Source organism: Zingiber officinale, chromosome 1B, assembly GCF_018446385.1.
Source record: "Zingiber officinale cultivar Zhangliang chromosome 1B, Zo_v1.1, whole genome shotgun sequence".
Lineage (NCBI taxonomy): Eukaryota > Viridiplantae > Streptophyta > Magnoliopsida > Zingiberales > Zingiberaceae > Zingiber > Zingiber officinale.
In genome coordinates this window covers 60789193-60801324 of record NC_055986.1, presented here as the reverse complement: position 1 = coordinate 60801324, position 12132 = coordinate 60789193, and positions in this window count along the sequence as shown.

The window sequence follows — 12132 nt, the reverse complement described above, 5'->3', positions numbered from 1 at the left end:
TGTTGCCACTTTGTGACTTGCTCCATATTTCTTGAGTAAGTTTTCAAACTATTTTTCTAAAAAATGTGACTCCCTATCACTAATGACTACTTTAGGTATGCTAAATCATGGAAAGATTATTTTCTTAAACAATTTGATGACGGTTTTTGCATCACTTGTAGGAGAGGCTATGGCCTCCCCCCATTTTGATACATAGTCCACCGCCACCAGAATAAAGTTATTTCCACATGAGGAAGGAAATGGTCCCATAAAATCTATTCCCCATATATCAAACAATTCTACTTCAAGAATGTAGTTTAGTGGCATTTCATTTCTTTTGGTGATATTTCTGGTCCTTTGACATTGATCATAAGATTGTATAAATTCTCGTGTATCTTTGAATAAATTTGGCCAATAAAATCCTACTTCTAAGATCTTTGCAGTTGTTTTTAAACATCCCAAATGGCCACTGTATGATGAAGAATGACAATGGAACAAAATGTCCTTAACTTCTTCCTCTTCGATAGATTACATCACTACATTTCTTATAAAGAAGTGGTTCATCCCAAATATAGTTCTTGACGTCTGAAAAAAAAAATTCTTTGTTGTCTAGAGAAATTTGGGAGTAGAACTTCACTTGCCAGGTAATTAACAAAATCTGCATATCAAGGTATCTTTACACATGCTAATGATAAAAGGTGTTCATCTGGAAAAATATCATCAATAGGTACATCATATTCTGTATCCTTTTCTCCATTTTTCCATACACGTGATAAATGATCAGCCACTACATTTTCTGCCCCTTTCTTGTCCATGATTTCTAAGTTAAATTCTTGAAGAAGTAAGATCCACCTGATAATCCATGATTTTGCATCTTTCTTGCCCAATAAATATCGGATGGTGGCATTATTAGTATATACTATCACTTTTGAGCCCACTAAATAAGATCTGAACTTATCAAATGCAAAGACTACTGCTAGGAATTCTTTTTCAGTAGTGGAATAGTTTACTTAGGCTGCATCTAATGTCTTGCTTGCATAGTGGATTGTATGTAAAATCTTGTTCTTCCTTTGCCCTAAAACTACTTCTACTGCAAAGTCACTGGCGTCACACATTGTTAGTTAGAGCCCTAGAGCCAATCATTTGATGATTGTTGTATGGACTCGTTGTATCATATTCTTGTATATAAATAAAGGCATTTATTTTGATTATTATACTTACTTGTATTGGTGCAAAATAACTAAGTATAATAGCGTCCTTGAGTAGAAGGTTCTTACCTATATCAATCGATTGGTTGAATCGATAGTGAGATGATATAGGGGACACTACTCTTAATCATTCCTAGTCAAGTATTAACATTCAGGGACAATGTTAATACGACGAGACTAGCATGTAGGTCAACTCGATGACTTGATCTCACAAGTCATAGATATGGAGATATCAAGTTGACACATGAGTATGCATTGGAGAATGTATACTGAATGACCCGCCATGAGAAAGTATCATGGATCGTTATACTAGTCATTGAACCTGAAGTCACCATGGTTCCCTACATAAGGAGTTACGTACTTTGGTTTCGTCAAACGTCACCCGTAACTGGGTGGCCTATAAAGGCGATTACTAGGTATGTAACAAATTATGTGGAGGGATGTGAGTGATGTAGATGGGATCTATCCCTCCTATATGACGGGAGAGACATCGATATTCTTGATAGAGTGAGACCACTAGGTGCATGGTCATGCCCAAATGAGTCAATATGAGATATTGAGCTCATTTGATTGAGTGAGTCTACTTGGAATTCAAGATTTAGATTGATTAGAGGATGACACGGTCTATGCCTCACATTGATCAATCTAGATGTCTAGGATAGAAGGACACTTGTCATATATTGTGAGGAGTCACAATTAGTAGTCACAAGGAGATGTTGGATCTCAACATTCTTGTAACTTGGATAGTAATGATGTGTTGCTAGATACCGCTCATTATTTACGCTTCTAAATGGGTTTAGGAGCATTGCCAATGTTACAAGAACCTATAGGGTCACACACAAAGGGCAATTAGATGGAGATTAGGTTCATTTGATGAACCTAAAGGATTAGGTTCATGTGATGAACCAAATTGGATTAAGAGTAATCCAAATTGAGCTAATTGAGTTGGACTCAATTTGGTTCATGTGTTAAGTGAGTCTAATTTGGACTTAGACTCATTTAATTAATTTAATTCAATGAATAGAGATTCATTAAATTAAATTTGACTTGAACCAATGGTTAGATTTGATCAACCAAGGGAGAGAAATGGTCAAGTTTGACTTGACTTAAGTTGGAAGATGAAGAGTCAAGTTTTTGACTTGACTTTGACTTGACCAATGCCACATCATCAAGGCTTCTTCATTTGGTCAAGTTTGACTTGACCAAATGCCACCTCATGGAGGAGATCAAGAGACTTGACTCTTGATATTCCATGGGGGTTACAAGCCATGAAGTGGCCGGCCACTTTTAGTGTGGAATGAGTTGTATTCATTCAAGGTAATTCATTTCTTCTTCTTCCTCTCAAGGTTTCTTCTCTCCCTCTCCTCCTCCTTGCCGAGACCATCAAGGGTGCTAGCACATCCTAGTGGTTTCTCTCGATCTCTTGCTTGTGTGGATACACATAGAGGAGTATCTACTTTGATACTCTCGAGATCCGGCGAACCTAGGACGAGCGGGATTACGCGAAGGGCTTCGCATCAAGGGTAACCTCTTTATCTTATAGATCTAAAGTAGATCTATGCTTAGAAAATATGTATATGAAATTTTATTTCTTCGCACGGATCCGTGGCATGGGAATTTCGGGGTTTCCGCAACTCAAAAAGCAGTTTTTACGGCCCGAAAAACCCAATAGTGGTATTAGAGCCACGTGCGAAGCATATACATGTTTTATTTTTTATTTTTATGAAAACTACAAATCTATAAGTTTCTGTTTTTTTTATTATTTTTATAGATTTTATGGGTAATTTTCTCGTAGAAGCGAAGCACAAGTGTTTAGACACTTGTAGGCTTCGACTATCGAGAAAATATTTCCGAAATGGCAAGGTTTCGCCCCAAATCGTTTGGGGAGAGTGGGCTAAGGCATTGTAGGATCGCTTAGGAACACTCGCGATGGTTATATCGCGGGTAGGGGTACTGCCTCTAACCCCGCAAGGGGCTTCGTTCTGCGATTGCGCCCGAAAATCGCTAAACGGGACCGCCGAGAATTTTTACTCATAAAATTGTAAAAATTATAAGAAAAATTACAGAAATTTATAGTAATTGCATAATTTAGAATTATGTATTATTTTGTTATGGTCATGGCCCAAAAGACCCAATTAGATTGGAAATTTATGTTGTAATTCATATTATGGCCTGCGTGCCATTTTCTGTGATGTGCGTGTTGTATATGATACGCGACCTGCGCGTCGTGCCTTTCCTATTTTTATATTCCTGTTGTAAATAGTTTAGACTCGAATGTAACTCGAGTTTCACCTTTGTAATGTATAAATTGGAGCGGTGGAAGGTCCACTCGAGACGGAGTTACGAGGAGGGCGCGAGCAACACAAGGTGGTCAAAGGAAGGAGCTTGAGAAGCTGTTGACCTTAGGTTGACCATCCGATCTTCTCATTGGCTTGAGAAGATCGTAGTAGGGCCATGATTAGTCACAAAATATTTAATAAATTGCTTGTGTGTGTGTATATGTGATGCATGCTAGAATAGTAATTAATTAGCGCCTTGCCGATTAGATTAGATCTAAATCACGTACATGATGCGCCCTAACGATTAGTGTTGGTGCGGGTAGCACTAACGGTCTAACCTAGGTTTTGATGAATGACAAATAGGTTAAGTTAGTTTTGTTGTTGTCTGACACTTTGATCGAGTGTGCAGGAGAAGTCCAGACAGGTCGACGGGCTGACCGGATGTCTGACACGAAGTCCAGCTAGGTCGACGGGCTAACCGAATAGCTGGCGAGAAGTCCAAGCGGGTCGACGGGCTGACCGGACGCTTGGCGAGTAGTCCAGACGGGTCGACGGGCTGACCGGACGTCTGGCAGGTAAGTGAGGTAAGTCACTGGAGGGGAGTGACTACGAGGACGCGTTCCCGGGAAGGGAAATTAGGCGTCGATCCCGCTTAGATCCATTTCGAATATCTAAGTAGAGATCGTGACTAGATTCCGGTCTCGGAAAGACGGAATGTAAGTCATACTAACTTGTGCTAATTCATACTATTATAAATGTGCTAATAATCTATGTTACAGGGTATATATTGCCTCGGACTAACTTTGTTTTGCAGGAAAAGGGAGTTTTCTGGAACAAGGTGGTCCGGGCGCCCAGAGGTCCGAGCGCCCGGAGGTCCGGGCGCCCGGAAGGGATCCGGGCGCCCGGAAGGCAAATTATATCCAGCCGAGTCGTCGCCACGTGGAGCATCACGGTTTGTGCAGCTACGTCACATTCCAGGCGCCCGGAAGGAATCCAGGCGCCCGGAGCAACATATAAAAGAAGCCCCAGGCAGGAGCTTCAGGAGTACAATCAATCTGAGAACTCTTCTACTGCTGGTTTTGCTGCTCTACGTTCCTGCGATGCTGATAAAGCTTCGACAAAGTGCTCATTCGGTTTTTAGTTTACTTCTTTGTCGGTATTACTTTGTTTCATTAGCATTTTTGTGTTCATCTCGTAACCATATTCGAATTGCTAGTGATTGCCCAACGAAAGTGGTCAAGGACCACGGGCCTTCGAGTAGGAGTCGTCACAGGCTCCGAACGAAGTAAAAAACAACTGTGTTCATTTACTTTTTCGCTTCGTATTTATACTCTTGTTTTTCGAATCGATATTCACCCCCCCTCTATCGAATCTAACGGTCCTACAAGTGGTATCAGAGCGGGTACCGCTCTGATTTGGTGCAACCACCAATCAGACTGGGGGTGAAATTTTTTTATTTTCAGTTCGACGTTTAATTCTAAAACTAGTGTATCTTTACTTTAATATTTTTTTTCTTAATTAATCTAAATTGGTACAACATGAATCTAGATTTTTACTACTATTTTTTTCTCTTCCCGCACTACTAATCCAAGACCAAGTCTTGGGATTTTTTTTCTCTCTTCTCCTTTGTCGGACTAAAATGTCTCAGATAGAAGGATTCAGCACAGTACGACCTCCACTCTTCAATGGGGACGATTTTCCATACTGGAAAAAGCGGATGGAGGTTTACCTCAAAACAGACTTCGACCAGTGGATGAGCATTACGAGACCCTACAAAATTCCATTGGACAACTCCAGGAATCTAGTGGATCCTGAAGACTGGACAGCAGATCTGAAGAAAAAAGCATCAACAGAAAATAAAGCGATCAACACTCTACAGTGCGGATTGACAAGAGAAGAACTGAACAGAGTTGGTCCACACAAAAACGCTAAAGAGCTATGGGACAAGTTGATCGAACTGCACGAGGGAACGAGCGACGCCAAGGTAACAAAACGAGACCTGCTTTTAAATTAAATTTTTAATATAAAAATGCAGGAAGGTGAAACGGCGAATCAACTCCACGCAAGAGTCAAGGACATCCTTAACGGGCTTCATGCGATAGGCCACCAGATGGAAAATAGAGACTTAATATGGTACGCATTAAATGCTTTTCCACGTAATAGTTTGTGGGCATCAATTGTAGATGCTTACAAAATTTCAAAAAATCTTTCTGAATTAAAATTAGATGAGCTTTTCTGTGAATTAGAATTACATGAACAAATTATTGCTGGAGCCGAAAAAGGTATAGCTTTATTTGCAGGTTCCTACAAAGAAAAGAAGAGCAAACCTGAGGATGAAGAACACCTAGTGAACCTAGTAAGAAAAATGTTCACCAGGAGAAAAAGGAGCTTCAGCACAAAGGACCTTCAGAAGATCAGTTCTCCCTCAGATCAAAAGAACGTAACTTGCTTCGGCTGCAACAAAAAGGGACATTACAAGAACGAATGCCCAAAACTGAAGTTCGATAAATTGAAGCCAACCAAAAAGAAGGCCTTCAAAGCAACGTGGGACGACTCCTCGGACGAATCAGAGGAAGAAGAACAGAAACATCAGAGCCACCTCGCACTGATGGCCCGCGAATCTGAAACAGAAGACGAGTCGGAAGATGAAGACGGGTCTGAACCCGAAACAGGTCACGAGTCCGTACTCGTTTCCGAAGGCCCGAATGAGGTATATTTTAATTTAAACAAAAATTTTTTAGAATTATTTCCTGTTTAAATAGTAAATTAACTAAAATAGAAAATGAAAACAAATCACTTCTTGAGGAAAATCAAAACCTCAAGGAACAGTTAAAAAATTCGAATCTAACTCAAGATCTAACACTTGAGGAGGAGAATTTATCATTAAAAAATGAAATAAACAATTTAAAGGAGATGTTAGAAAAATTCACAACGAGATCAAAAAATCTAGACTTAATCCTAAATAATCAAAAGGCATGCTATAATAAAACCGGATTAGGATATAAGTCGAATTCAAATAAAACCTTCAAATCATTAATAACTCAACACAAATCAACCAATCTAGCTTGGGTTCCGAAAGCGTGCTTAACCACGCAAATAGGACTTAATCAATATTATATTCCTAAAGAAAAAATACATTATATAAAATCGAATAAACCAAACCAAAATCCAAAATACCAACCCAAATCAAATTCAAACTTTAAACACCTTAAAAATCAACAAAATTATCATCAAGTTAATCATAACTATAAAAAGAATCGTCACAAACCTAAAACCAAAATTTAAATTAATGGCCAAAAATTCAGGGGGAGGCTCCAGAGTAGCTGGCACCTCTAAAACTAACTTACCCGACAGGGTAACCCAAAATTTACCAACCCGGCAGGATAATTAGGATTAGAGACCAAGTTTAACTTGAATCATGGTACTGGTGAAATTTTTGGATGATAGTACATTAGGGAAGCTTGGGCATCGCATGTCTAGAAAGATATGGCTTCGATCTGGTGCATTTGGCCAAGTGGAACTGACCGAAGCTACCCTTAAATGGATCCTAATCAGTTAGACCAAGATTTAGTACTAAGCTCCGTGGATAGGACTATTCGGAAAATCTCGAAAGGTTGGTTACTTCTAATGACGTCCATGTGACTCACCAAGCTTAGAAATTTATCCGAAGAATGCCTATTTGTGGAGACCAAAACTAAATCTGAATCTAACACAAGTTAAACCAAAGCTCCATAAGTAAAAATCTAATTTCATCTCACAAAATCATAGGATTCCCTGATTGATAATATAGATCGGGTGAGATGAATAAGGTTTAAAATTTTAATTTTAAAACTTAAAAAATTAATTTCAAAATTTTAATTTTAAAACTTAAAAAAAATTAATTTTAATTTTAATTTTTTTAAAAAAAAATTAATTTCAAAATTTTAATTTTAAACTTAAAAGTTAATTTCAAAATTTTAATTTTAAACTTAAAAAATTAATTTCAAAATTTTAATTTTAAACTTAAAAATTATTTTCAAAATTTTAATTTTAAACTTAAAAAATTAATTTCAAAATTTTAATTTAAAAAAAAAAAGTATTTTCAAAATTTTAATTTTAAACTTAAAAAATATTTTCAAAATTTTAAATTTTAAACTTAAAAATTATTTTCAAAATTTTAATTTTAATCTTAAAAAATTAGTTTCAAAATTTTAATTGACCGGGCTAGAGAGAGCTATGGCGAGTCTCCAGCAGGAGAACTCTGATTTTCATCGGGACATTCGGCGAGAGGTAGCCGAGTTACGAGCTGCCGGGGATACCCGACACACTGAGCTGATGGCGCTTCTCCGATCCTTGGGATCTGGACCACCCCCTTCATCATCTCAGTAGATCTAGTTATGACTCACTTCTGTAGCTACACTACCTGTAAAATATTTTGGATCTATCTAGTGATATTTCAGACTTACATTGATTATGTTCTATCTTGATAGACTGGGATCTTTCAAAAATACTTTCAAAAATGGTTTTATCAAATTATAAGTTAAACTTGTTTGTTTTCAAAACTTTCCATTTTTAGATTTTCAAAAACAGTTTTTGCCTTAGACTAGTTTTGAATCCTTAGAAAGCATGTACCCATAGGACTAGTTTTTGAGCATCTCACCAACACCTTAGGTTTACCTTGCTTGTGCTTGACAAATATAGAAAGGGGTGAGATGCATAGGCCAACTGTCTGGACTTACGATGCTTATTTCAGTGCATCAGCATAAGTCTGGACGTTAAATACAACTTAGATATTAATCAGATTAAGTTCATCCGTCAAGTCAAACACTGACTGCTTATAATCAACTTAATCTGACTAACCAAGTGAAAGCGACTATCTACTGATAGTTAGTTAGTACCTAATTGGTTAGACAGCTGGTTAAATTTAAGTATCAAGTTCAGGGGGAGAAATTAACTTTGTGTGTTTGAAAAATGCTTTTTAAACTAACTTATGTTCAAACATTAGTTTCAAAAATTAAAATTAACTAAGTGCTTGAAAGTTTAATTCCACCAAATTTAGCTTTTATCAAATTAGCCTTAAAAATTCATTTTGGCAAATTTAATCTTAATTAATTTTTTTTGTTTTGAAAAATTGAAGTTGAGAATTTACCTTTTGAAAAGTTGAAAAACCTGATTTAAAATTTTTTACATGCTTGAAAAGTTAAAACTTATTTAACTTTAAATTTATACTTTTCAAAATTCAACTTGTCTCCCCCAAGTCAACTTGATTTTTTTTTGGATTTAAAAAATTGCATTTTTTCTTTGAATTTTGAACCAAACTCAGATATTTTTCAAGATTAGCTGTTTCACAGTAACTCTACACTATGTTTACCCTTGTTTTTTTTTATGAATGTCAAAGGGGGAGGGTTAGGCGGTTAAGTTAGATAAACCAAATTGAAAACACTAAAACTAACTTTAAAACCGATGTACCTATTTTTTTGCGTTCTTTCACTAACTTAACCAGGTTGTCATTCCATCAAAAAGGGGGAGATTGTTGGTGCGGGTAGCACTAACGGTCTAACCTAGGTTTTGATGAATGACAAATAGGTTAAGTTAGTTTTGTTGTTGTCTGACACTTTGATCGAGTGTGCATGAGAAGTCCAGACAGGTCGACGAGCTGACCGGATGTCTGGCACGAAGTCCAGCTAGGTCGACGGGCTGACCGGATAGCTGGCGAGAAGTCCAAGCGGGTCGACGGGTTAACCGGACGCTTGGCGAGAAGTCCAGACGGGTCGACGGGCTGACCGGACGTCTGGCAGGTAAGTGAGGTAAGTCACTGGAGGGGAGTGACTACGAGGACGCGTTCCCGGGAAGGGAACATTAGGCGTCGATCCGGCTTAGATCCATTTCGGATATCTAAGTCGAGATCGTGACTAGATTCCGGTCTCGGAAAGACGGAATCTAAGTCATACTAACTTGTGCTAATTCATACTATTATAAATGTGCTAATAATCTATGTTGCAGGGTATATATTGCCTCGGACTAACTTTGTTTTGCAGGAAAAGGGAGTTTTCTGGAACAAGGTGGTCCGGGTGCCCGGAGGGGATCCGGGCGCTCGGAAGGCAAATTATATCCAACCGAGTCATCGCCACGTGGAGCATCACGGTTTGTGCAGCTACGTCACATTCCAGGCGCCCGGAAGGAATCCAGGCGCCCGGAGCAACATATAAAAGAAGCACCAGGCAGGAGCTTCAGGAGTACAATCAATCTGAGAACTCTTCTACTGCTGGTTTTGCTGCTCTACGTTCCTGCGACGCTGATAAAGCTCCGACAAAGTGCTCATTCAGTTTTTAGTTTATTTCTTTGTCGATATTACTTTGTTTCATTAGCATTTTCTGTGTTCATCTTGTAACCATATTTGAATTGCTAGTGATTGCCCAACGAAAGTGGTCAAGGACCACGGGCCTTCGAGTAGGAGTCGTCATAGGCTCCGAACGAAGTAAAAAATAACTGTGTTCATTTACTTTTTCGCTGCGTATTTATACTCTTGTTTTTCGAATCGATATTCACCCCCCCTCTATCGAATCTAACGGTCCTACAATTAGATTAGATCTAAATCGCGTATATGATACACCTCGTCTATTAGATTAGATCTCAATCATGTCAACTCGAAATGCCTACCATGCCGTGATACCCATCACTACCTCGTCGCATGTTGTTGTTGAATCTGCCAAAGCAAAGCAACGCATACTATCTTGGTAGGGTGCGGAGGGACAATCTTGGTCCCGCCTATCAACGCATGGGTGAGTACAACTCAATTAGATTGAGTAACTAGTTAACTCAATTGGATCGAGTTTAACTATAGGCATTTTCCAATGGTTGGTAGATAGGTCAAAATCACGTTTATATTAACTCTTGGGCGTATTAGCCAAAGCTAACTCGAGTTTTAATATAAATGCGGATCTTGATCCTATAAACAAGAGTTGCATAGAGATTTAATTGGTAATTAGTTACCTACCGATCATACTAAGTCTTGGGCGATTTAGCCAAAGCTAACTCAAGGCGTAGTATGATGTGGATCTTGTCCCACATGAATTATAGAATTCAGTGGAAGCATCATTTAATTAAAATGCCTAATTAAATGATTAATAGAATATGATATTTATTTATTTGTCTACATTTTTCTGTTGTAGATAACCATGACGTCAAATACGAACTCTTTCTCCCTCTGTTCCGTCCTTGAGAAGGACAAGCTCAACGGAGCAAATTTCCTGGACTGGTACAGGTACCTGAGAATTGTTCTCAGACAAGAACGTAAACTGTACGTTCTGGAGCAGCCCATTCCGGAGGCACCTCCTTCCACTGCCACGCGAGCTGACCGTGATGCTTACAAGAAGCATCAAGATGACTCATTTGATGTGTCATGTCTTATGCTCGCGACCATAAACTCTGAGCTTCAGAAGCAACACGAGTTGATGGGCGCTTATGATATGGTTGAACATCTTCGTCAACTATATCAAGGACAAGCGAGGCACGAGAGATTGGAAATCTCTAAGGCACTGTTTCAGTGCAAGATGCAAGATGGGACTCCCGTAGGCCCATATGTACTTAAAATGATTGGGTACATAGAAAACCTACAGATGTTGGGATTCCCACTTGGCCAAGAGTCGGCCACTGATCTGATCTTGCAATCATTGCCAGATAGCTATAGTCAATTCGTTCTAAATTATAACATGAACGAAATTGACAAGCCACTGCCTGAGCTGCTTAGCATGTTAAGAACTGCTGAGCTCAACCTTAAGAAGGTTAAGCCCAACTCCATTTTGATGGTGCAAAAGGGAAAAGGCAAGGGCAAGCCTAAAGGTAAGGGAAAGTCCCAAGTCAAGGGCAAAGGCAAGGCACTGAAACACAAAGGAGGGGTCGCCAAGGATGCTACCTGCTTCCACTGCGGTCAGACCGGGCACTAGAAGAGGAACTGCAAAGTGTACTTGGAAGATCTTAAGAAGAAGAGAAGTGAGACTTCCACTTCAGGTATCTATGTTATAGAAGTCAATCTATCTATCTCTTCATCGTGGGTATTAGATACCGAATGTGCTTCTCACATTTGTACTAATGTGCAGGCGCTGAGAAATAGCAGGGCATTGACGAAGGGCGAGGTGGACCTACGTGTAGGCAATGGAGCACGGGTTGCTACTGTTGCTGTAGAAATTTATCATCTATCTCTACCTTCTGAGCTTGTATTAGAATTAGATGAATGTTGTTATGTGCCTGCTTTAACTAAGAACATAATTTTAGTTTCTTGTTTGGAAAAGAAAGGTTTTTCATTTATTATAAAGAACAAATGTTGTTCAGTTTATTTAAATGAAATGTTCTATAGTAGTGCACCTCTGATAAACGGACTCTATATTCTAGACCTTGAGAACCCTATCTATAACATTAGTACCAAGAGGTTCAAGTCAAATGACATGAACCAAACCTATCTCTGGCACTGTCGCTTAGGTCATATAAATGACAAACACTTATCCCAGCTCCATAAAGATGGTTTGCTGGACTCATTTGATTTTGAATCATATGAGACATGCGAGTCATGCCTTCTAGGCAAGATGACCAAGACTCCCTTTAGTGGACACAACGAGAGAGCGACTGACTTGTTAGGACTTATACATAGTGATGTATGTGGCCCTTTCAATGTCGCTGCCAGGGGTGGT